Source organism: Mesoplodon densirostris, chromosome 1 (assembly GCF_025265405.1).
Source record: "Mesoplodon densirostris isolate mMesDen1 chromosome 1, mMesDen1 primary haplotype, whole genome shotgun sequence".
In the NCBI taxonomy this organism is placed as follows: domain Eukaryota; kingdom Metazoa; phylum Chordata; class Mammalia; order Artiodactyla; family Ziphiidae; genus Mesoplodon; species Mesoplodon densirostris.
The window spans coordinates 122,147,926-122,174,344 of NC_082661.1; the positions used below are offsets into that span (position 1 = coordinate 122,147,926).

Consider the following 26,419-nt stretch of genomic DNA (forward strand, 5'->3'; position numbering starts at 1 on the left):
CGTGAATGGATTAAATGCTCCAACCAAAAGACACAGACTTGCTGAATGGATACAAAAACAAGACCCATATATATGCTGTCTACAAGAGACCTACTTCAGACCTAGGGACACATTCAGACTGAAAGTGAGGGGATTGAAAAAGATATTCCATGCAAATGGAAATCAAATGAAAGCTGGAGTAGCAATACTCATATCAGATAAAATAGACTTTAAAATAAAGAATGTTACAAGAGACAAGGAAGGACACTACATAATGATCAAGGGATCAATCCAAGAAGAAGATATAACAATTATAAATATATATGCACCCAACGTAGGAGCACCTCAATACATAAGGCAAGTGCTAACAGCTATAAAAAGGGAAATGGACAGTAACACAATAATAGTGGGCGACGTTAACACCTCACTTACATCAATGGACCGATCATCCAAAATGAAAATAAATAAGGAAACAGAAGCTTTAAATGACACAATACACCAGATAGATTTAATTGATATTTATAGGACATTCCACCAAAAACAGGCGATTACACTTTCTTGTCAAGTGCACACAGAACATTCTCCAGGATAGATCACATCTTGGGTCACAAGCCAAGCCTCAGTAAATTTAAGAAAATTGAAATCATATCAAGCATCTTTTCTGACCACAACGCTATGAAATTAGAAATGAATTACAGGGAAAAAATGTAAAAAACACAAACACATGGAGGCTAAACAATACATTAGTAAATAACCAAGAGATCACTGAAGAAATGAACGAGGAAATCAAAAACTACCTAGAGACAAATGACAAAACACAATGATCCAAAATCTATGGGATGCAGCAAAAGCAGTTCTAAGAGGAAAGTTTATAGCTATACAAACCTACCTCAAGAGACAAGAAAAATCTCAAATAAGGAATCTAACCTTACACCTAAAGGAACTAGAGAAAGAAGAACAAACAAAACCCCAAGTTAACAGAAAGAAAGAAATCATAAAGATCAGAGTAGAAATAAATGAAATAGAAGCTAAGAAAACAATATCAAAGATCAATAAAACTAAAAGCTGGTTCTTTGAGAAGATAAACAAAATTGATAAACCATTAACCAGACTCATCAAGAAAAAGAGGGAGAGGACTCAAATCAATAAAATTAGAAATGAAAAAGGAGAAGTTACAACAGACACGACAGAAATACAAAGCATCCTAAGAGACTACTAGAAGCAACTGTATGCCAATAAAATGGACAACCTGGAAGAAATGGACAAATTCATAGAAAGGTATAACCTCCCAAGACTGAACCAGGAAGAAATAGAAAATATGAACGGACCCATCACAAGCAATGAAATTGAAACTGTGATTAAAAATCTTCCAACAAACAAAAGTCCAGGACTAGATGGCTTCACAGGTGAATTCTATCAAACATTTAGAGGAGAGCTAACACCCCTCCTTCTCAAACTCTTGCAAAAAATTGCAGAGGAAGGAACACTCCCAAACTCATTCTATGAGGCTACCATCACCCTGATACCAAAACCAGACAAAGTTACTACAAAAAAAGAAAATTACAGACCAATATCAGTGATGAATATAGATGCAAAAATCCTCAACAAAATACTAGCAAACAGTCCAACAACACATTAAAAGGATCATACACCATGACCAAGTGGGATTTATCCCAGGGATGCAAGGATTCTTAATATATGCAAATCAATCAATGTGATATACCATATTAACAATTGAAGAATAAAAACCATATGATCATCTCAATAGATGCAGAAAAACCTTTTGACAAAATTCAAAACCCATGTATGATAAAAACTCTCCAGAAAGTGGGCATAGAGGGAAACTACCTCAACATAATAAAGGCCATATACGACAAACCCACAGCAAACATCATTCTCAATGGTGAAAAATTGAAAGCATTTCCTCTAAGATTGGGAACAAGACAAGGATGTCCACTCTCACCACTATTATTCAACATAGTTTTGGAAGTCCTAGCCACAGCAATCAGAGAAGAAAAAAGAAATAAAAGGAGCACAAATTGGAAAAGAAGTTAAACTGTCACTGTTTTCAGAGGACATGATACTATACATAGAGAATCCTAAAGGTGCCACCAGAAAACTACTAGAGCTCATCAATGAATTTGGTAAAGTTGCAGGATACAAAATTAATGCATGGAAATCTCTTGCATTCCTATACACTAATGTTGAAAAATGTGAAAGAGAAATTAAGGAAACACTCCCATTTACCACTGCAACATAAAGAATAAAATACCTAGGAATAAACCTACCTAGGGTGACAAAAGACCTGTATGCAGAAAACTATAAGACACTGATGAATGAAATTAAAGATGATACCAACAGATGGAGAGATATACCATGTTCTTGGACTGGAAGAATCAATATTGTGAAAATGACTATACTACCCAAAGCAATCTACAGATCCAATGCAATCCCTATCAAATTACCAATGTCCTTTTTTTATGGAACTAGAACAAAAAATCTTAAAATTTGTATGGAGACACAAAAGACCCAGAATAGCCAAAGCAGTCTTGAGGGAAAAACAAGGAGCTGGAGGAATCAGACTCCCTGACTTCAGACTATACTATAAAACTACAGTAATCAAGACAATATGGTACTGGCACAAAAACAGAAACATAGATCAATGGAACAAAATAGAAAGCCTAGAAGTAAACCCACACACCTATGGTCAACTAATCTATGAAAAAGGAGGCAAGGGTATACAATGGAGAAAAGACAGTCTCTTCAATAAGTGGTGCCAGGAAAACTGGACAGCTACATGTAAAAGAATGAAATTACAACACTCCCTAACACCATACACAAAAATAAAATGGATTAGAGAGCTAAATGCAAGACCGGACACTATAAAACTCTTAGAGGGAAATATAGGAAGAACACTTTTTGACATAAATCACAGCAAGGTCTTTTTTGATCCACCTCCTAGAGTAATGGAAATAAAAACAAAAATAAACAAATGGGACCTAATGAAACTTCAAAGCTTTTGCACAGAAAAGGAAACCATAAAGAAGACGAAAAGACAACCCTCAGAATGGGAGAAAATATTTGCAAATGGATCAACGGACAAAGGATTAATCTCCAAAATATATAAACAGCTCATGCAGCTCAATATTAAAAAGACAAACAACCCAATCCAGAAATTGGCAGAACACCTAAATAGACATTTCTCCAAAGAAGACATACAGGTGACCAGGAAGGAATGAAAAGCTGCTCAACATCACTAATTTTTAGAGAAATGCAAATGAACACTACAATGAGGTATCACCTCACACCAGTCAGAATGGGCATCATCAGAAAATCTACAAACAAGAAATGCTGGAGAGGGTGTGGAAAAAAGAGAACCCTCTTGCACTGTTGGTGGGAATGTAAATTGATGCAGCCACTATGGAGAACAGTATGGAGGTTCCTTAAAAAACTAAAAATAGAATTACCATATGATCCAGCAATCCCACTACTGGGCATATACCCAGAGAAAACCATAATTCAAAAACACACATGCACCCCAATGTTCATTGCAGCACTATTTACAATAGCCAAGTCATGGAAGCAACCTAAATGCCCATCGACAGACGAATGGATAAAGAAGAGGTGGTACATATATACAATGGATTACTTCTCAGCCATAAAAGGGAATGTAATTGGGTCATTTGTAGAGACGTGGATGGATCTAGAGACTGTCATACAGAGTGAAGTAAGTCAGAAAGAGAAAAACAAATATTGTATATTAACGCACATACGTGGAACCTAGAAAAATGGTACAGATGAACTGGTTTGCAGGGCAGAAATTGAGACACAGATGTAGAGAACAAATGTATGGACACCAAGGAGGGAAAGCGGCAGGGTGGTGGGGGTGGTGGTGTGATGAATTGGGCGATTGGGATTAACATGTATACACTAATATGTATAAAATTAATGACTAATAAGAACCTGCTGTATAAAAAAAATAAATATTATTCAAGTCATCCAATGAAAAATAAATAAATAAATAAATAAATAAAATTTAAAACTTTGAAAAACAATCATAAGAAAGGTGTGTGGCTTCCCTGGTAGTGCAGTGGTTGAGAGTCCGCCTGCCGATGCAGGGGACATGGGTTCGTGCCCCGGTCCGGGAAGATCCCCCATGCCATGGAGCGGCTGGCCCCGTGAGCCATGGCCGCTCAGCCTGTGCATCCGGAGCCTGTGCTCCGCAACGGGAGAGGCCACAACAGTGAGAGGCCCGTGTACCGCAAAAAAAAAATAATAATAATAGAAAGGTATGAAACTCTATGAACAGATCAAACAATGGCTAAGGAACAGAGTTGACAGAGCAAATGGTAGAAGACCTAAACTCTGATTAATATTCTCAGAAAAGTTTGAAAGTTTGTTTTCTTGATAAATGAACTGATAGAGATCTTGTTTATTAAAAATAAGATTTGAAAACTTTTACTAAAATATCAATTTTATGTTGATAGGCTTGAAAATCTAGGAAAAACTATTCAGGGAAGTGTAAATTTTACTTGAGAAACTATAAATTTACTTGAGAGAGTGTAGAAAACCTTAATAAAAAGATAACCATATAAGATATTGAAAAATCTACATGTAAAAATGGCATCAGATGTGGAAGGTTTTACAGGCTATTTCTACCAAAATTTCAAAGAGTAGATAATTCCCTTTTATATAAATTATTATAAAGCATAGAGATGGAAAGCTTTCAACTCCTCCTCTGAAGTTAGTATAATCCTGAGAAAGTTTTAAATGTACTCTGTGAATTGATAATGAATTATAAGCAAAAATGGAAAAGAATAATACAAAGTCATAGGCAACCTCAGTTATGAAAATAGATGCAGTAATCTTAAATAAGATATTAGGAAGTGAAATATAGCAAAGGATCAGATGTTCAAATAGTGTTTATTCCAGATATGGAAGGATGATTTAACACTGGGATATCTATTAATATAATTCAGTACATTATCAGATTAGGGGAAGAAAAAACCAAGTGATTATCTCAATAAATATGGTCAAGCATTTGATAAACATCCATTTCTCATTTTAGAAAGACTCTAGTTAGTCAGTAATATAGAATTACACTCTTAACTCATAGAATATACCAAAAATTAAGATCTCACTAAAATATCTTAATGAAAACATTAAAATACCCAAAGGAACAAGACAAGCCTGATTACTTTTACCCAACATTGGATTTTTAGTTCCTAGCTAATGTGATAAAACAAAAAAGAAGTCAAAAGTAGAAGAAAAAGAAAGGTATTGAAAAACAAGATACAAAGCTGCCATTGTTTGCAGGTGGTATGATAAGAAACCAACATGAAGAAAATATTGCCCTGTATTTTAGTAATAACCTGGTAGAAAAGGATTACATTGGTAATAATGAAAATCATAAAATGTCTAGGAATGAATCTAACAAAATGTGCAAGAATAATGCAAAGAAAATTAAGCAGTTTTAGTAAAAATAAAAAATTTTAAATCATGAATAAATGGAGAGCAAATTTGTTCCCAGTTGAGGAGACTCGATTTTATGAAGATGTCATGTTACTCTAATCTGTAAACTCAGTATAATCACAATCAACATGCCATGATTTTTGTAGCATTTTACCAAGTAATTCTTTAAAACAATTTTTTTATTGCAGAACATTTCAATCATATACAAAGTAGAAGGAATAATATTAACTCTCATATATCCATTACCTAGCTTCAACAGTTATGAACTTATGTCCATAATTGTTAAGTATTTTAATGTATGACTCTAAAATGTATTGAATTAAAGTAACTCTATAAGATCATCAAATACACAGTTAGTGTTCAAAAGCCTCTGATTATAACTGGTTTGTGTCTGGGTTTTGGTTTATTTATATATTTGTTTGCTTGTTTGTATGTTTTAGTAGCATCCAAATAAGATACCTACATTGCAATTAGATTGTTATTTTTAAGTTATAGGTTCATTATTTGTATTTTTTTCTATTTCCTTGCACTTTATTTGTTGAAGACTCCAGATCTTCTATGCTATAGAATTTCCCACAGTCTTGTTTGCTAATTGCATTTCTGTGGTATCCTTAAGATGTCCCTTTATCTTCCATATTTCCAGTACATGGGTAGTTAATGTTGGAAGACTGACTAGATTTCAGTTCAAATGTTTAGCAAGAATGATTTGTAGGTGGTTTTGTACAATTTTATTAGGAGGTAATATCTCGTTTTCTCTCTTTATATTTTGTCATTCTTTTTTCATTCATGAGCTGGCTATTTCTATAAGCAGAAACTTACACTGTTCAATTACTTGATTAAAGTGAGATACGTGTTATATAGAAAAGACAGGATAAGTTCTTGATTTTCCTCCTTTCTCTAAGTTTTCAGAATAATAAGTTGGGTTTTTAGTATCCTCCAAAAGTGATCGTGGTAGACTGAATAATTTTCCTTCTAAGAGGAGAAGGGAGGAAGGAGAGTCAGAGTCAGTTAAAAGGAGAGAAATTTGAAGATGGAGGAAGAGGCAAGGAGCCAAGGAATTCAGGTGCCCTCTAAGAGCTGGATAAGGCAAGGAAACAGATTCTCTACAGATTCTTTGGTAGAGACTCTAGAATGAATGCAGCCCTGTCAACACATTAAGTTGAGGACTTCTGACTCCCAGAACTATAAAATAAATTTGTACTGATTTAAGCCACTGTTTGTGGTAATTTGCTATAGCAGGAATAGGAAACTAAAATAGATTTTATTGTGTTTTGTTTTGTTGTGTTTTGATCCATTTTAATTACTATTCTTAATGCTCAATTTGACTCATTTTGACCAGTGATCCCATTGGTTTATTTGCCAATTCCTGTCAGAATATCACCCTGCTTTAATTACCATACCGTTATAGAATTTCTTGATATCTGCTATGGCAATGCCTTCTTACTGATCTCCTTCTTCAGTGTTTGGTTGATTATATAGTTCATACTAAAATGCTGTAAAAGAAATGAAGAATACCTTTGATGGGCTTATTAGTAGACTGGAAACAGCTGAGGAAAGAATCTCTGAGCTAGAGAATATTATCAAAAGAATACTCAAACCAAAAACTAAAGAGAACAAACACTGAAAAAGAAAAACACAGAACAGACTATCCAAGGTCTGTGGGACAACTACAAGAGGTATAACTTACATACAGTGGGAAAACCAGAGTAGAAGGAGAGAAAGAAACAGAGGAAATATTTGAAATAATAGTGAATGAAAAATTTCCCAAATTAATTTTCTTACATCCTGGGAGCCCAGAGAACACCAAAGATGATAAATGCCAAAAAAAATTATAACTATGCATATCATTTTTAACTTATATAAAATCAAAGGTAAAGAAATATCCTGAAAGAAGTTAGGAGGGTAAAACTAACTCAACCCAAAGAGGAAACAATATAAGAATTATTTCCAACTTCTTCTGTAAAACCATACAAGCAAGAAATGTGTGGAGTGAAATGTTAAGTGTTGAGAGAAAAAAAACTACCAACCTAGAATTCCGTACCCTGTGAAATTATCCTTCAAAGGTGAAAGAGAAATAAAAACTTTCTCAAACAAACAAAACTTGAGGGAATTTATTGCCAGTAGACCTCCCTTTCAAGAAATGTTAAAAGAAGTTATTTAGAGAGAGGTAAAATAATACAGGTCAGAAACTTGGGTCTGCATAAAGTAAGGAAGTGCATCAAAGAGGGAATAAGTGAAGGTAAAATAAAAACTTTTGTTTTTCTTATTATTGATTTATCTAACAGAGAAGTTGGTTTAAATAATAATAATAATGTATTTGATTATATATATATATATATATATATATATATATATATGCTTATCTACAAGTGACATAAATTTCATCACTGATACAAGGGACAACAGGGAGAAAATAGGTTTATTTTGTTATTATAAGGTCCTCACACTACCCATGAAGCAGTATAGTGCTATTTGAAATTGGACTTGGATTAGATATAAATGGATATTGCTCTAGAGAAGGCACTGAAAGAGTAACTATATATGTGATATGGTAAGAAATGGAAAGAAAAATTACAACCAGAAAGGCAGAGAAAGAGTGGAAGACAAAAATAGGAACAAAGAACAAAGGCAACAAATGGAAAACAGAAACAAATATGGTACATATTAATCCAACTATATCAATAATCACTTTTAATGTCAGTGGTCTAAATGCATCAATAAAAGATATTGTCTTAAAAACCAAATGATCATCTCAATAGATGCAGAAAAACCTTTTGACAAAATTCAGCACCTATTTATGATAAAAAACTGTCCAGAAAGTGGGCATAGAGAGAACCTACCTCAACATAATAAAGGCCATATACGACAAACCCACAGCAAACATCATTCTCAATGGTGAAAAATTGAAAGCATTTCCTCTAGGATCGGGAAAAAGACAAGGATGTCCACTCTCGCCACTATTATTCAACATAGTTTTGGAAGTCCTAGGCACAGCAATCAGAGAAGAAAAAAGAAATAAAAGGAGCACAAATTGGAAAAGAAGAAGTAAAACTGTCACTGTTTTCAGATGACATGATACTATACATAGAGAATCCTAATGATGCCACCAGAAAACTACTAGAGCTCATCAATGAATTCAGTAAAGTTGCAGGATACAAAATTAATACACAGAAATCTGTTGCATTTCTATACATTAACAACGAAATAGCAGAAAGAGAAATTAAAGAAACAATCCCATTTACCATCACATCAAAAAGAATAAAATACCTAGGAATAAACCCGTGTAAGGAGACAAAAGACCTGTACTCTGAAAACTATAAGACGCTGATGAAAGAAATCGAAGATAACACAAACAGATGGAAAGGTATACCATGTTCTTGGATTGGAAGAATCAATATTGTCAAGATGACTATACTACCCAAGGCAATCTACAGATTCAGTCCAATCCCTATCAAGTTACCTATGGCATTTTTCACAGAACTAGAACAAAAAATACTAAAATTTATATAGAAACACAAACGATCACAAGTAGCCAAAGCAATCCTGATAAAGAAAAACGGAGGTGGAGGAATCAGACTCCCTGACTTCAGACTATACTACAAAGCTACAGAAATCAAAACACTATGGTGCTGGCACAAAGACAGAAATATAGATCAATGGAACAGGATAGAAAGTGCAGAAATAAACTCATGTACCTATGGTCAATTAGTCTATGACAAAGGAGGCAAGATTATACAATGGAGAAAAGACAGTCTCTTCAATAAATGGTGCTGGGAAAACTGGACAGCTACATGTAAAGACGGAAATTAGAACATTCTTTAACACCATACACAAAACTAAACTCAAAATGGATTAAATATCAAAATGTTAGACCAGATACAATAAAACTCTTAGAGGAAAACATAGGCAGAACATCTTTGACATAAATCACAGCAATATCTTTTTCAGTCCATCTCCTAGAGTAATGGAAATGAAAAGAAAAATAAACAAATGGGACCTAATTAAGCTCAAAAGCTTTTGCACAGCAAAGGAAACCATAAACAAAACGAAAAGACAACCTGCAGAATGGGGGAAAATATTTGCAAACAACACAACTGACAAGGAATTAGTCTCCAAAATTTACAAACAGCTCATGTGGCTCAATATCAGAAAAACCACCAATGCAATCAAAAAATGGGCAGAAGACCTAAAAAGACATTTCTCCAAAGAAGACTTACAGATGGCCAAGAGGCAAATGAAAAGATGCTCAGCATTGCTATTATTAGAGAAATGCAAATCTAAACTACAGTGAGATATCATCCCACACCAGTCAGAATGGTCATCATCAAAAATCTACAAACAGTAAATGCTGGATAGGTTGTGGATAAAAGGGAATCCGCATACACTGTTGTTGGGAATGTAAATTGGTATAGCCACCAAGGAGAACAGTATGGAGGTTCCTTAAGAAACTAAAGAATAGAGGTACCATATGATCCAGCAATCCCACTCCTGGGCATATATCCAGAGAAAAACATGGTTCAAAAGGATAGATGCACCTCAGTGTTCATTGCAGCCCTATTTACTATTGCCAAGACAGGGAAGCATCCTACGTGTACATTGACAGGTGAATGGATAAAGATGTGGTACACATATACAATGGCCTATTACTCAGCCATTAAAAAGAATGAAATAATGCCATTTGCAGCAACATGGATGGACCTGGAGATTATCATGCTAGGAGAAGTAAGTCAGAAAGAGAAAGACAAATAACATATGATACCACTTACATGTGGTATCTAAAATATGACACAAATGAACTTATCTACAGAACAGAAACACACAGACATAAAGAATAGACTTGTGGTTGCCAAGGTGGAATGGGATGTGGGAGGGAAGGATTGGGAGTTTGGGATTAGCAGATCCAAACTATTGGGTTGGCCAAAAAGTTCACTCAGGTTTTTCTGTAAAAGGTTACGGAAGAACCCAAACGAACTTTTTGGCCAACCCAATATTATAGAGAAAATGGATAAATGACAAGGTCCTACTGTATATCACAGGGAACTATATTCAATATCCAGTGATAAGCCATAATGGAAAAGGATATGAAAAGAATGTATATATTTATAACTAAATCACTTCACTGTACAGTAGAAATTAGCACATTGTAAATCATCTGTACTTCAGTTAAATGAATTAAAAAATGTTTATGTGGTTTAAAATACATAGAGAATTAAAATAAACAATGATAATACCTTATAAATTGAAAGGAAGGTAAGGTAAATGGGTTAATGTATTTTGTTTCTGTCATTTTATTGAGAAAAGTAAAAGTACTGATTTATAAACATTTAATAAGTTAAGTATGTATATTGTAATCTCTAGGGCAAGCATTGCATAAATAATAAATGCTAAGCTAGTAGAGGAGGAAAATGGAATAATAAAATCCATTGGTTTAAAGTTCTAAATTTAAAATTTCTCATGTAAAAACATGAGAAAAATATGGAGGAACATTTTTTTAATTTTGAGATTAAATTTAGTCGTATGATTGGCTGCCTAAATTTTTATAACGGCTTAATAAAGATACTATGAAGAAAAATGTTTTTTAAAAGGAACTTGGAGGGACTTCTCTGGTGGTCCAGTGGTTAACAATCTGCTTCCCAATTCAGGGGACTCAGGTTCAATCCCTGGTTGGGGAATTAAGGTCCCACATGCTGTGGGGAAACTGAGCCCACACGCCACAACTAGAGAGAAACCCACGCGCCACAATGAAGAGCCCATGCGTTGCAATGAAAGATCCCACATGCCGCAGCTAAGACCCAACACAGCCAAATAAATAAATATTTTTTAAAAAATAAAAAGGATCTTGGGAGACACCCCTGGTGGTGCAGTGGTTAAGAATCCGCCTGCCAATGCTGGGGACACGGGTTCAAGCCCTGGTCTGGGAAGATCCCACATGCTGTGGAGCAACTAAGCCCATGGACCACGACTACTGAGCCTGTACTCTAGAGCCCATGAGCCACAACTACTGAGCCTGTGTGCCACAACTACTGAAGCCTGTGAGCCTAGAGCCCATGCTCCACAACAAGGGAAGGACCTGCAATGAGAAGCCGATGCACCACAGCGAAGAGTAGCCCATACTCTCCGCAACTAGAGAAAGCCCACACACAGCAACGAAGACCCAATGCAGCTGTAAATAAATAAATACATTTATTTAAAAAAAACAGAACTTGGAGAAAATTTTTGCAAACTACTGTATAAAGGTCAAAATTATTTTATGTACAAATAGTTCTTAGAGAATAAGTAAGAGACCAACAAAACAACAGAAACATGACAAAGAATTTGAACAGACCATAAATATTACAGATGAACAGATATAAAGATAATTAACCTTACTATTTATCAAGGAGCTACAGAAAAGAAAAGCTATTTTTCAACTATAATATTGGCTCATAACAACAAGATTGATTAACTGCCGGTATTAATGAAGGTGCAAGAAAACACAACTCTATGGCGAGAGGTTGATGAGAAGTTAAATTTATAAAGCCATTCTGGAGAGCAGATGAGCAAAATCAAATGGGAATATCCTTTGTCTCCCCAAGTCTACTTATATGAATCATCTGTTTGTACATACTCATATTATATAAAGCTTTTTATTCATGGATATTCATTAAAGCATGGTTTATAGCAGCTAATAATTTCAGAAAGTGAATAAGAAGGGGAATGGTTAAATAAAATGAAGTATAATCACACTATAGAAAACTATCCAGTCTTTAGAAAGAATCCAACAGATCCTGTTGTATGGTTATCTTAAGATCTCAAACATATGTTTAGTGAAAAAACTATAGAAGTAGAAAAATATGAATAGTGTTTCCATTTATTTTTAAATACAGATAAACATGAAAATATATAGACATGCATATGCATTTAAATGATAGGAAAGGGCTTCCCTCGTGGCGCAGTGGTTGAGAATCTGCCTGCCAATGCAGGGGACACGGGTTTGAGCCCTGGTCTGGGAAGATCCCACATATTGCGGAGCAACTAGGCCCGTGAGCCACAACTACTGAGCCTGCGCGTCTGGAGCTGTGCTCTGCAACAAGAGAGGCCGCTATAGTAAGAGGCCCGTGCACCGCGATGAAGAGTGGCCCCCACTCGCCGCAACTAGAGAAAGCTGTCGCACAGAAACGAAGACCCAACACAGCCTAAAATACATAAATAAATAAATAAATATAAAAAGAAAGAGTAAAGCTAAAGAAGCATTTCCTTCTAAAAAAAAGAAAGAATCCGCCTGCCAATGTAGGGGACACGGGTTCGAGCTCTGGTCTGGGAAGATCCCACACACTGCAGAGCAACTAAGCTCGTGTGCCACAACTACTGAGCCTGCACTGTAGAGCCCGTGAGCCACAAGTACTGAACCCGCATGCTACAACTACTGAAGCCTGCGTGTCTAGACCCTGTGCTCCACAACAAGAGAAGCCACCACAATGAGAAGCCCACACACTGCACCGAAGAGTAGCCCCTGCTAACCACAACTAGAGAAAGCCCGTGTGCAGCAACAAAAGACCCAGTGCAGCCAAAAATAAATAAATTAAATAAATAAAATTTTTTTAAAAAGTAAATGATAGTAAAGACTCAAAGGGCTAGAAGGATTTGAACTAATCTTTAACATGACATACCTTTGGGCAAGTGAGTGAAAAAGTAGGAGTTGGTTAGGATATGAAGATGGACATTTTATTCTGTATATTTCAGATTTATGTTAATCTTCTACAATTTGGATGTCTTCATCCACGTTGTATTACTTGTACAATAATAAAATTGTTCCCTAGTTCATTCCTGAGAAGTAGTGAGGCACATTTTGTAAATTAAGTGCAGGCATATAAACATGCTTCCATACTAATATATTGACAGATAGAGAGTTATCATCTGGGTGTTTACAAAATTAAAGACTGAATAGAAAAAAAGTAGGTGAACTCTAGATCCATAAAATTACTTTACGAATGTGTTGCTGCCATATTTTAATTTTAAGTATAAACTTGGTTTAGCTGAAAAGTCATTTATAGATTAAAAATCTGGTATTGTGCTATAACATCCCAAAATTTCCCTAAGAAAATAAAATTGATATCATGAATTATGTATAAATAGCACATTTAAAAATATTTATTCAGTTTAATTTCACCGAAGTGACAACACATCAAATCTTGGATCATTTGTACTTTCAAAGGTTGTATTATATATACGTATTTAAACAGACACACACACACATATACATATTTGTGTTTGAATATAAAAAACTTCATAAGATTAAGTCTGCTTTAATAGTTTTCCTAATTTATAAATGTAATAGATGTAATTTTATCTCTAACTGTTTAGGCCAAAATACTTAATGTTTCAGACTTTTACCTTATAACATGGACATTTTCACACAATTCCCCTTTGCACAACTCCAGGGGGCACCTTTCACATTGTGGTCTGTGTGATTAATGGAGTTGTGCATTACACAGCTGGCACAGCCGCTGGTGGAGTCCCTGTTTTCACAAGTGGTACTGTAGCAGAATCTGATTATTATAAATATGGCATACTTAGAAAGATATTTAAAGAGAATGATAAATATACCTAAGTGGTTACCTTGCCTAGAGTCATATTTTGGCAGCCTTTCATAACCCAAAATAATACCACTTAACATCAGCAAATATAGAAAATTCAAACGTCTCTAAAAATCAGTGCATGTCAATTGTATATAATTTTATGTTCTGAGCACTTATTCCTAAAGCAAAAACAAAATAAAGAAAACACTTTTTCTTCATTATTTCAAACCCCACACAGATTATGGGTGTTAATGATACTGTACTTTAAAAATGTTAGCTTTTGGGGGGAAAGATAACCAGATAGAAGTATAAATTTTATTTTCTTTCCTTAAACTATAAAGTTATGGTGTCCTGAATAAACAAAATATGAGGCTTATGTAAACACTCACCCTTTGAAGGAAAAAAAAAGCAAAAACAACATTTGTGTGTCTGTTCATATTTTGGAACGGAGTAAGTCAACTGAAGCATAGCTATAAAGATATCTTTTTTCTCTTTAGTTTACCCTTGAGATGTACCTATCAAAATAATCTAAACTTATCCAGATGATGTTTTTAATCTTGAAAAAGGCTTTTTTTGTTGTTGTTGGATGATCCTATTAGCAAACTGCTAGAAGGGAAAATCATATAGGACGTAATTTGTAGTTTGACCTGCTCACATTGGGTGTTGCTAAAGAAAATCAATCAGAAATTGTTGTGTTAAAATAACTATCTGCTCTGCCTGGCATGTGTGCCTGACTTTAGAATCTATCATTTAAAGCAAATGGTTGTTGCTTGAGTATACAATTTATCAGACTTCTAGTCCTCTTTCTCCAAAGCACAGAAAAATAATTATCCCTCCCTAAATATAAATCTTTTAAGAGAAATTCAGGGAATCTCTCTCTAGTAAAATAATTGGTAAATGGCAGGGGCATAATTTAAAGATGGTTTCCATCACAGATCACATGGCACCTAAACTCTTAAACCTATCACTCAAGTCTTTCCATCTGTTGGCCCACTAACATTAATCTCAGTTCCTCTGTGACCAGTTCTCTGATTGAGCTAGGTTGGTCTTTTCATACAGGTTTTCTACTTACTTTGCCTTGAAGTAAGCTTTTCCTGCTGCCTAAAATGCTCTTCAACATTTTTTCTGCCAACCCAAATCTATTATTCCCTCATAGCTGTTTGAGGGACACGTCTTTAAAGAATGAAGAAAAAAGAAGGAAGGAAGGGGAACACCATAGACAAAAATCAAACACACTCTAAAAATAAAATTTACAGCATGGGTGGAAGAAAGGCATAAGAGTGTTAATATTGTATGTAATGATTTCTTACAAAGCAATGAGAAAAAGGTAACCATACTAATGGAAAAAATAACAAAGCATATTTAGAAGAGAAAATGTAGATATAGACAATAAACTTATACAGATTTCACCCTTTGTAGAACTCAAAGAAATGCAAATTAAACAAAAATTATCGGATTCTCAAAAATTAAAATGGTAACACCTTGTCTTAAGAGTGTGGTAAACTGGCACTCACATATGCTGATGGTAGGAGTGTAAATTTGTAAACTTCCCAGAGAGCACTTTGGCAAGGTATATCAAATTTTAAAATATGTTTACCTTTTGAGCCAACAGTTATACTTCTTTGAGTTTATTCCAAGAAGATAATCAGACGATGGGCAGCGCTATCAGTGCAGGGGTTTTTTTTTATGATAGGAAAAAAAAAAAAAACCCTCTAACTGTGAAATACCTAAAGGTCTATTAGAAGGAAGTGTTCAAAATTTGTGGTGTCTCTATGTAATATAACTCTGTAATCATTAAAAGTACTCATACAGTATTATACTCATGATGGAAAGTTATTCACACTATGTTAAGGAAGTGAAAAAAACAGGCTACTAAATGTGTCTATTGTGATTGCAATTTATAATTCTATATCCATATCTATGTAGGTATATATAGACCATAGATCCTGAAGGACATACATCAAATTGTTAGCAGTAGTCATTTGATGTTGATAGTATACCAGATAATCTTTGTTTGCCCTTTACACTTGTCTATATGTCCTGAATTTATTTTTTACAATCAGCATGTATTATAACACGCAGCTGTTTTCTAACAGTAAAGACTTAAATTAGCAAAGTTTTATTCCATTTCCCTTTATTTTCCTTATTCAGCATTATTTCTTTTTTCTTGCTTATTTAACTTTAAAAGATTGCATAACATTATGAAAATGTCTGTTCTGTTTTGAAGAGATGCATTTCATGTTTATGTAATTAGGCAGCGTTCTTTTTCCCTAAAGCAAAAGGTTCTACTGCAAATGAAGATTTAATTGTTACATAGGATGAACATCTTATTATTCGTGAGTTATATAAATCACCAAAATGTCCAAGGTGATCACAATAAGACCTAGAAAACAAAGACTCTAGCTATAGGGATTTACTCTATAATTTAAGATACTTACCTAGCCAATAGATGGCAAGAAATGAGGGGATGAATGGAGTCTAAGAAAAATCAATATGTCTCTATTCTGTGATTACATACTTAGCAGAACCCATTAAAAATCCAAGCTTCTGGTTTAAAGAAAAAGTCATCTTTTCAATCTTCTCTAAGATGTGCAGACATGTCTAAAATAGACTATATAAGGTTCAGTAATGCACATTTGAAAAGGGACATATTCAAATCAAAATGCGTTCAGAGGAAAATAACCTGGATTTTCTAGGACCAGAGGTCTCTGAAGAAGAAAAAACTCAGAGAAGATATAATAGCTGTCTTCAAATCTAGCAGTCTGACAGGATAAAAAAAAGAGATATGTCTTGTCTGCATAACTTCCAGATGCAGACAAAAGACCATTGGCTAGCTCTTCTGGGGAAAGGTCTTGTGTAGGTATATGCAGTCACTTTCTCAATAATGAATGGCATACCCAGAAATGGAAGGGATAAGATGTGGGAGCGCAGGGCCTATGTCTTCCTCACTTTTATACTACCAACTTTAGCGCAGATCCGGGCAAACAAAAGGCACTTAATAAATTTTATTGAATGAATTGAGAGGTAATACATTATATCTTCATTAAATATATTCTAAATTTAACTGTATGATTTTTGAAAGATATTTTGTAAAGTTGTTTAAAGTAATAAATGTGAGATTGAGCCAGATCATCTATGGGTATGTGACCATCTATCCTAGATTTTTCTAGAATTTTCTAGGACCATTCGAATTTAAGCTATTTTGTCCTATTCTTCCCTTAAGTATACTTCTAAATATTCTTCTTGGTGGTAAAGTCCCAAATTTATGATAAGCCTGTCTTATTCTGGGTAGCATATCTAATAGAATGACAAAATAGATTCCATTCTACAGACTGAAAATCATGTTGGACTGCTACAGTTGGTGTGGATAGAAAACTGCAGTTGTTTATAACTAGGAAGTCATTTATTATAAATATAGAGCTAGCTCTATCTTGGTGAATGCAGACTTAACTGTTAATAAATTTATGTAATCAAATGTAAGTCAACCAAGACTGTAGGATGATATATTTTTATTGATTATTTTCTTAAAAAGAAGATTTTGGTCACAGTTCTATAATATTGGGCCACATGGCAACGTTTCCTGAGTGTTCAAGTTTGATTACAAGGCCAGCCTTAAGGCTTGGTGAGTGTTTGACAGATGGCTGAGAATATGCAAGTAAGTATGCATTGTGCAGAAAAGCATGCAAGTGAAGAGTCAATCAAGAGAGAATAAACATGCTTAGAAAGAGGCCACCTTATTGGTATTCTGACTACAGAATCGAGCAACTTTCTATGCAAATTATGCAGCTGCATCAGCACCATTGACACTATAGGAGTGAAGAGGGAAAAAAACCCAAAGTTTTCTGTGGCAAACTAGCTCTGTGCTTGATCAGGGAAATAATATAAGGGTAGATGAGGTAGAGTGGGCTTTTTGTTTTCTGTGTTTTTTTAGTTGCTTATTTCTTCTCTTTGCTTGAAGCACTAATGACCACAGCAAACATGGCAAGTTTAAGTGATGAATATGGAGTTTCATACCTCCCAGAGCTTGGCTTTTGGACTAATAAGAATTTAGATGGGGGCAGCAACCTACTTTCCTTTACTTCAGGATTTGCATGCCCAGTACACACAGGATCATATAAATGTGCCAATGCTTGTGGGAAGATACACACACACACACACACACACACACACACACACACACACTTTAAAAAGAGGAAGAACCAACAGTAGACTCTCCATTATTCAGAGAATGTTTTTCTGCCCTTATTCAATACACAGTAGCTTAAATAATTAGGCTTTCAGCTAAAGAGATCAAGTATTTTAAATGGGAAAAAAATGACACATGCAGCTAGCAAGTGAATACAGATAATTTTGCTCCATGTAAACAATGGAAATCTGACTTAAATTATCTTGTCCTTAACAAAAAGCAAAATATATTAAATAAATGTCACATATTAATATTTATAATCTGGAACAACTCACGTTTATTTTGTGAAGCCATCCCTGACTTCCATAGGCCATGCTGAATTCTCCCTATTGTAAACCACTGTTGGGATTTGACACTGAGGCATTGTGCCTTGAAATGTTAGTAGATATGTCATCTGACTATAGCTGGGTTGCCTTGAGGCCTGCCCGTGCCTTTTGACACACACTCATACCCACGCATACATACACATAAACTCGCAGTTGATTCCTAGGAGCTTGAGGGAAATGGTGACTCTTTATATCTTTAACTTTCTTTAAAAGGTCAGCCCCGACATTATCCATAAGGCGTCACAAAGAGATCATCATATTCCTGTATCCCTCCAAGTTTCTGCTGTTGCTTTTAAAAATACGTGCACAGGGAATTCACTGGCGGTCCAGTGGTTAGGACTCTGCGCTTCCAGTGCAGGGGGCACGGGTTCGATCCCTGGTCGGGGAACTAAGAGCCCGCATGCCACACGGTGAGGGCACAAATTCTTTTAATCTTTTCCTCTCAAGAGGTGGAGCTTAATTCCCCTCCCCCTGAATGTTGGCTGGGCTTAGTGACTCACTTACAGAGAATGGAATATGGCAGAAGTGATGGGATGTCACTTCCAAGATTAGGCTGTTAGAAAACTGTGGCTTCTGTCTTGTCTCCACGAGGCTTGTTTGGGGGAAGCCAGCTGCTGTGTCATGAGGACACTCGAGTGGCTCATGGGCAAAGACCCAGGGCCTGCCACCAGCGACAGAATGAGCCAGGAAGAGGATCCTCCCCCAGGTGGCCTTGATATGACTGCAGCCGGACTGCAGCGTGGCGAGCAACCCTGAGCCAGAACTGCTCAGCCAAGCCACTCCATGGCTCCTGACTCACAGAATGATGTTATTCTGTTTGTTTTCTTGAGCCTCCAAATTTGGGGTAATTTGTTACCTAGCACCAGATAACTTATACATTTCCCACTCACCACAGTAGCTGAACACTCTCTCTTTTGCCCCTTATTTCAGTCACCCTCCAAGTGCTCACTTCTTCATCTTTCATTTTTCCTCCCCTGTGCCAGGCTGCTCCTGTTCATAATAGGTGCTTAATCAATATCTGTTCATAGTGTAACCAAATTTTAATTTGTTTTGATGTGTGCAAACAAAAATTATTTAAAAAACAGTATTTCTTTAACAGTTCAGACTAGCATTATAGAGAGACATGTTTAAGTGTGTGAAGCTAAGACTTTTATAAGCAAAGCTTACTACTGATAACTATATAACTTCACCAGGAGACATTGGACTCAATGTGCTCTTTGGCTTCAGGAACAGGACTAGTTATGCATTTCAGCTCCAGTGGGCAAAGCTGCTGTGCAGTTTAAGCTTATCAAGTACTTTGCCCTAAGGAACAAATTATAGGCTCAAGATCACTGCCTTCTAAATGCATTTCCAGTTGTAGATGTTGCCTGTAATCTTCAGGTTGTTGTCTATTGTCGCCTTTAATAATCAAGATATTTATTAAACAAGTGCAGTGCACCTACCACATTAAGTACTCTGGGAACTTACTGTTTGTTTGTTTACAAATATTACTTTTACTACCAATATGTGGCATTGGTTAGCAAAATAAACACAAGTGCTCATAATGCTAAACAGTCTAGCAAGAAAAATGGACATTAATTTAATAAACTCACAGGCATATAATTACAAGCCAAGTAGTATAAAGGAAAAATACAGATTATTGTAAAAAAGGAGATTAGAGAGTGCTCTCTAATCTGAGGATTAGTGGATCACAGAAGGCTCCTCTAAGCTAGTTATCTTTTTGGGTGGAGACCTGGAGATAGCAGGAGTTAACTAGGCAAAAGGGTAGAGGGAAGGGAAGTTAAGTTAGTCGAGCATTTACTATATGCCAGGAACTGTCTGAGAACTTCTAAGTCAACAATCTTCACAACAACTATAGGACGGAGGCAACATTTTAACCATGTCTTAGAGATATGAAACCTGAGGACTAAGGTCCACATGCTTAAAGAGTGTCCCAAACTTCTGCAAAGGCTTTGATTTAATCCCTAGGGGCACCAAAGAAAGCCTTGAATGAAAGAGACAGTTTAGACCACTTTTAAGTTAAGCAGCATGTCATAATATTGATTACCCACAAAAGTTCAAGCAATTAAAACACAAACAAAATAGGACACAGTTTAACTTTATTACCTTCCAAACACACACACACACACACAAGATAATAGAAATAATATTACAACAAAGTTATTTTAAATTAGTCATTACTTTTATAATCCTTTCAAATTCTTTATGCTTTCTATGCAGGAACCACATGATGTTCTTTTTTTATGTGATAAATACTGCTAACCAAATATGTATCTTTGGCTTATATAGTTTATGAAAATGGATGCTGTACTGTATATTAAGTTACAACCAATACTGAGAAAAGAGAAGTGAAAATACTTCATTATTCTTTGTTAAATAATGAATGTTTTGAAGTAATGTGATCATTAAATGAATATAACTCGGATATAAATGTAAATTTTTCAAAACTTGAAATGTTCCTTAAGGTAAACTCTGGCTGAAGCTCTGAATATTTAATTGTTCTGTTTTCACAAAATGAGTGCCGTCACCTATTCAACATAATCAGTTATCTAGTTACCTAAAAAATCCTGCATTAAATATTTGGCCTAGTGCTTAGATGTTTTCTGTTTGCCCCCCCAGATCCACTTTCTGCCCTTTTCTACCCCACTCTGTGCCTCAGAAAACCAACATTTTTGGAAATCATCAATAGGCTCCTTACCCTCTGACTTCTAGCTGGGCCAGCACAGGGACATGGGTGGGAGGAGAGAGGCTGAGGTGGTCTGACTCCCAGCTCCCTCCCTGTTGGGTCACTGCATGTTGGGTGTGGCCTTTACTGAAGGTTAGAGTTCCTGTCCTGTCTATACAGCTCTTCCCTCTGTACTCAGAACTGCTCCCTGCCTTCCCCACTTGGCCCCAGGATGAGAACAGTTAGAGTGCCAAACCATCCTTGTTACTTTCCCCCAAGCCAGCCTGCTCTTTTGTAAATAGCCCCCTTTTTAAGCCCTCCTCAATTACCAAGCATGCCATTTTCTCATAGAACCCTGACTGTATAGTAATCGATAACAAGAGTGGCCTCAGGAAACCCTCAAAATGGGATTCTGAACTGACTGTTCACATATGTGTGTGATAACTTACTGTCCAGATAACTTATTGGGCAGGAGTTGGGGGAAATAGGGATGCAACATGGAGGAACATGGTTGAGTTGACTTTAAGAGAATGGAACAAATGATGAAACGAGGCTGAGCAGGATGAATGTATTGATATATTCACTCAGGATTCAGGACTCGAAAGTATGACTTGAATGCCGAAGAATGGCTTTATTAGTCTGCTGGGCTGGCTAACCGATGGATGAATTCAGTGGTGGCCTACAGTCAGTTAGAATGATGTGCTAGAACTTCCATGCTATAATGTAGGGCAAGAATTCAGATAGTTCAGGGTGATGAAATAATGTACAACCTATTTAGCCACTTGCTATCCATTACCCCTGGGAGTGTCCAGAGGACATACACTCTTCATCAAGGCATTAAGAAATGCATTGGTGAGGGGTCACTACCATCACTGGTCACCCAATGGTGGTGGTTCTCTGTAGGCTGACTTCTGAGCAGGGGAGTAAGAGGCTGGGGACCATGTTTGGTATGTAGATCACACTTGCTGTTCCTATGACACGTTTATACTTTCTTAACCACTAAATGAATTTCTAATAATATTAGGGAGAAAAGAATGCTGCAACAGAACCCCCTTTTTAAAGAAATCTCTAGTAAAATCTATACTGGTTACTAACGCTTTAATGAATGTTCTCTGTTTAATTGATACAAAAAAGTACTGGGTCTTATTTCAAGTTTGGCACAAGGTAGAAACAGAAGCTGATACATAAGCTTGGTTCAAAGGTAAGCACTCCCCACTTACAGGTTGGGTTATCATTGACAATTCTCTTAATCTCTATGCAGCTCAATTTCTTCATCTACAAAATGAGGGAAATAATATCTGCCTCCTTTAGTTGTGAGGATTAGCAAAATAGAGGACAGTGCCTCAACTAGCAAGCTAACTAAGTTTATCTTCTCCTGGGTTCAAGCACTTTGGGCTTTCCTCTCTCATAGCTCTTATAACTTCATATCTCATACTGTATTGCAGATGACTTGAGTTTAGGATGCATGTCTACTTGTCTCATTATATAAATCCCCAGTGCTCAACATGTAGACAGACACCAGCCATGTGAGCAATTGCATGAATAAGTGTGTTCTTTTGAAAATGAAATGGAAGTGGTCAGTTTATTATTTACCTTCCTTTTCATTCCTCTACCTATGTTTAAACTCAGTCTCCATCTGCTGCCTTTAGAACCATGGACAAACTACTTAGCTCTACTGAGCTGTGCGTTCCTCATCTGTAAAATTAGATAACACCTCTTATTCTCATAGGAGTGCTGTAAGAAAAAAATTAGATAACAATTAAAATATCTGGAAAATAGGAGGTACTACATACATTTTATTTCCCTCTTTGTATCTCAAGTGTCTGGCACATTATAAGCACTGAAATAATGTTTTTTATGGTGGATCACACATGAAGTTCTAATTTTGAAAGCTTATACCCCATTCATTCCTTAAAAAAACCTGAATATCAGATTACTGCCCATGAGTTTGCAAAATATTTTTAAGCCTTTTATGGTTAAAATGCTCTAAGAATTTGGAAGAGGCTGCACTTCTGAACCTTATTTTAATAAATCCAAAATGGATAGATGTGGAAAATATTTAACGTTCAACAGTTAATTTTGAATAGAAGAGATAGTTAATTTTATCCCTTTTATTTCTACAAATCATAAGGGGAGACAGTTTAGATAGGTTATTCAAAAGAGACTCCCCAAATCATTTCTAATGGGATACATCAACTCAAGTGTGGCCCAAAGATTATTCTTAACAAATGCACATATTGTTTGACTTTACTTGGAATAAACAAAAAGCTTAAAATTAGATTATTGCTTAGACATAGAGCCATTAAGTTAAAATAAGGCCAGACATTTGGAATTAATTCAGTTTAAGATAGTCACCTTTAATTAAAACATGGCTAAAATATATGGATTGCTTTATTAGCTTTATGCCATAACCATAAAAACTTACTTAAATTTTCACAGTAAATGCATAGTGCCTTTACACACATTCACAAATACACTAATCAATGCCTTTCAACAAATTCATTCTACATACCTAGAGGGACTCTGACAACCAATAAACCACTAAAAATAAAAGACCAAAAAAAGGAAAAATTTGTTTTAAACTCATTTAAATCACTATTGGCCTGACTTCCTTTCTTCCCTTCAAAAAGAGAAAAATATATATATAATTAACAAAACTCAATGCTATTTCTCTCATTTTTCTTAGGGCTCCAGCACTGTATCACTATCTAAAATATAGCTAATGTAAACTGATTTAGAAAAAGAAGCTTTACTTAGAGCCTTATTTGCGTTGAGTAGCTTTTCAAAAAACACATTTTTCAGATTAGAAGAAATGTTTGTGGTAACATAAGCTCCACTTGCCATTTCAAAATGATAAAATGAATTAAAGGGTGAAGGACATGAATTAAAGCATGAGTGACTTCATAAAATAAGCATTTTACATAATTTGTACATTTAAATTTTTGTTACCTCAAAATGAAGACAGAATGATTTAAGAATGTAATGCATTTATTCACCAAAAACAAGAAGAAACTCACTTAATTACTATTTTAAATAAATTTTCCAGTGAGTTTTTTGTGTATATTGTCATGGAAACCTTTTGTTCTGTGCCACAGATTTCCAGTTCCTAATACAGCATTGTGCCTGGAGGCTTGAGATGCTGAATTTGTGTGTGTGTGTGTGTGTCAGTGTGTGTGTGTGTGTGTGTGTGTGTGTGTGTGTAGAGATACAGATATAGAGAAAGAGATGATAGAGACTTTATTACAATAGCTTCTTTAAGGAGCTCTTATAGTTAACTAGAGAAACCCTAAGTTTCTGTTGAACACAGTTTGGATCCTAAAAGCAGTTGTGATGCTTTTGATATTCCCTGAATATAAAGTAAACTCAAAAATATTCTCACTTTTCAAAACAGAATATATGTTCTTTGGGGGCATTAAACAATAAAGCATAAATTTTACAAATAATTATGTATCTTTCTAATGTAAAAAATACTTCATCAAAAAATAATCATTTTGGCACATCTGCTTATAGCTCTGATGGAGTATCTTGTAACAGATCATGCTGTAATCAGGAACAAATAAAAAAGTGGATAAATTTTTTAAAGTCCATTTGAAGGATTTGGAGATCTTCCAAGGCAGTCAAGACTTAAGAGGCCATGATCCCAGAGAGAAGTGAGCCCAGTATTTTTGAAGTAAGCCCAAGTATGTGTGCTGCTTGTGTCCTGGGGCATTTGTTTTAGGAAGTACAAGGCAAGAAGTTGAGAAGCAGGCAGAGAGCAGTCCCTAAGAAGCAAAGAAGCCAATAGAACTTTTGGCAAGTTCATAAGACTAAGAAAACAAAAATTAGAGTATGGGCATGCCACGGGTGCCAGGATTAGGAGATAAAGATCAAAGGAAGAAGGTAGGTGTATAGAAATGAGCCTAACATTCTATGACAGCCATCCACTCCAGGTATATGCTAATTCTTGAGCTGTGGCAGGAAAAATGACTCAAGTGCTGTGCAGAGAGCATCCATAGAGCATAGCAGAGCTTTTAGAGTCTTATGTTGCTGAGAGCATAACAAATTAAAGTTCAGAAACCAAGAGAGGGAAGGGTCCTGGTCATTTGGGATCCTGGAGTGGAGTGTGAATTAAAGGTACACCTAGCCTTATATCCTAGGAGTGAAGATGAATTAAAGGTACACTTAGCCTTACAATGTTTGAAAACCAGACCCATGATTTTCTAGTCCATAATTGGATTGAGGTGTTCTGCTCCTACTCTATGCTTGTCTGGAGGAAGATAAAACAAGTCAGTGATCTGAGGGATAACTTCAGGAGGCCCAGTATATGTGTAATTGGATTCCCAGAAAGAGAAAGGGAGGAGTAGGAAAAGTATTTGAAGAAATAGTTGCAAATTTTTATCCAAATTTCCTGAAAACTAGAAACTCACAGATCCAAGAAACTTAGCAAACTTCAAGCACAAGACACAAAAAGAAAACTAATCTATGATACATCAAATTGCTAAAAACTAGTGATAAAGAGAATTCTTTTTAAAAGCAGCCAGAGAATAAAAACATATTATCTTTGTTTCTCACAGAGGAACAAAGGTAAGAATGAGAACAGAGTTCTCCTTGGAAACATTGCAAACCAGAAGGCAGTGGAGCACTAAAAGAAAATAAACTATCAACCTAAACTTCTATATCCAGTGAAGATATCTTTCAAAATTGCTGGTGAAATAAATATTTTCCAGATATACAAAAGCTTAAAAATCCATCATGAGCAGACCTTCATTACAAGAAATGTTAAGGGGAGTCTTTCAGGCAGAGGAAAATGATACAAAATGGAAATATGGATTTATGCAAAGGAATGAAAGCACTGGAAGGGTAAATATGTGGGGCAATATACAATAATTTTTTAAAATTTTAAACATTTGACTGTTTTGAGAAAAAATAAAAATGTATTGTTGGATTTATAGCATATAAAGAAACTAGAATATATGACAACAATAACACAAAGGCCAAGAAGGGAGAGATGGAAGTATATATTGCTATAAGTTTCTGTACATGAAGTGGTACGGTATCACTTAGGGTAGACTGGATTAAGGGTGTGTACTGTTAAACACTAAATCAACTGCCAAAAATGCACCAACAAATTATAGCTAATAAGCAGAGGAGATGAAATGAAATAAAAGTATACTCAATCCAAAAGAAGATAGAAAAAGGAGAAAAAGAAAACAAAGGACTTATGGGACAAATAGAAACAAATAGCAAGATGGTA

The 26,419-nt window shown here is 35.5% G+C and overlaps 1 protein-coding gene across 1 annotated transcript in view; it reads left to right on the plus strand.

Moving 5' to 3' along the window:
* CABCOCO1 (ciliary associated calcium binding coiled-coil 1) overlaps nucleotides 1–26,419 on the plus strand; it is a 127,260-nt gene that overhangs the window by 44,692 nt on the left and 56,149 nt on the right. The gene's annotated exons all lie outside the window — the stretch shown is intronic.